Raw genomic sequence first — 1,899 nt, forward strand, 5'->3', positions numbered from 1 at the left:
TGTTCGTCTATATTCACTGCATGTTTTACGATTGCTCGGAGTGTCATCTGGTGTGAAGTTTCAGAGACAAAATTGGAGTAGTGTTTGTAAGTTGGATGAGTTTTGCGTATGTGATATATCACTGAAAATATGTACTAGAAAAGTTTCTATCACATGGTATCGTGCTTGCAAGTGCTACAGAATGCCCAGCTGAACAGGTTTCAGTCAAACTTTTTTTTTTCAGAAACCTTTTTGAAGTAACGGTTCACCTGCATAACCTCCCATTACAGTGCAGACTGTTTGTAAGAAAGTTTGATTACAAGTACGGCTTGGGACGCGGAACACCACCGGGGTGTGACATTTCCCCATTGGAGCAACACCTAGCTGCAAACTGCAGTAGACACACACACACGTTTCCTACACCCCTGTCGGACGGGCATACTTACGGCCTTAACAGTTACGGTCTTAAGTGCATACTGTCATTAAATTCTTGCCGGACGGTCATTCGTAAGCGTTTGCGACAAAACTCATGTGCAAGGGCAACGAAGTTCCCACAAGACTGTTTACGGCGCTCCCCCGAAACTGTCGAAGTCTCGTTACCAAACGCCACGAACAAGATGGCGCAGATTTCCTTCAATTCAAAATAAAAAGTTTTTACGAGACGTAATGTTCTGCTAACTTTTTTGTTGCTCAACGCCTTGAGTGTTTCTGGTGAATACTTGCTTCTTGCTTCTCGTTATATCTCGTCAGTTCGCGGCGATACCCTCGAACCACTGCACTCCGTGTCGTCTGCATCCAAAACTGCGCATGCACAACAATGCATCAAAATTGCGTTAAAACAAATATCGTTCGCTGTTTTTCAAATTGGCTAAGTGCAAACCAAACGTTGTTTCCGAGTGCTCACAGTGAGAACAAATGTGATTCAACTAAATTTCATTCAACGTTCGCCGATGTGTTTATCGGTGGCGACGTCACCGGCAAAACGCCTTCACGGATACCGTCTGGCAGCCTCCCAGGGTTTAAAGGGGCACTAAAATGCAAAAACAAGTTCACTTCAAATTATGTTACACGCTACGGTAACTTCGTACTTGTTATCATAATTCAAGACTTTGATTCCGTTACGGAAGTACAATCGAAATTATACCGAACTCTTTCTTGCTTCGGTGCTAAACGGTGAACGTCATTTCAGCTCGTGCATCGGTGTTTTTTTAGTCCAGGCTGGGCGTGCACGCACGTGCCATGCCATGGGGCAGTCGCCCTCACCTCAATTTTCTGGGAGAAAAATTTTCCTCTCCTCACCTCAAAAAATTTTTGAAATTTTTTCCTCGCCTCAAAAATTTTAAAAGATTTTCCTCACCTCAAACATCACCAGAAAAACTGGCCCCCACCTCACCTCAAATATCGTGAGGGTGAGGAAACCCTCACCCTCGCACGCCCTCGTGAGGGTGCCCACCTCTGTATACGGAACACTATGATTGGACGCGTTTCAAATCCACACGGCCACGATAGGTACGTGCGCGCTTCTCCTGCAGTCTCATCGGATGCTGCCAATCTTTGCCTCCAGGGGATCCCCATTCGTTGCTGCCAAAGACGGCTCAGTTTTCATTGCGTTTTTCTTCTAAACGGTAGCGCTGTGTGAACTTAATTTTGCTTGCATTGTACTAACTGAAACACGGACTTTCATTTGAGAGCAAGTTGTTTCCGCGCCTTTTCTTAATGCCGTTGCCTCGAAGGCGTATGTGTGCCAATCTGACAGAGGTATTACTAGACCTCTTCCTGACGTATAGCAGGGGGCCGCTCCAGTGAAGAAATGCGCCAATGCCGTCTTCCGTAAACTTTTGTCCCAAGCCGTACTATATCAACACACGGACCCATTTACTGCCTCCAACATCACTTATGGGAGATGCAGGTATTACATTC

The sequence above is a fragment of the Ornithodoros turicata genome, chromosome 3, assembly GCF_037126465.1.
Source record: "Ornithodoros turicata isolate Travis chromosome 3, ASM3712646v1, whole genome shotgun sequence".
NCBI classification, from domain to species: domain Eukaryota; kingdom Metazoa; phylum Arthropoda; class Arachnida; order Ixodida; family Argasidae; genus Ornithodoros; species Ornithodoros turicata.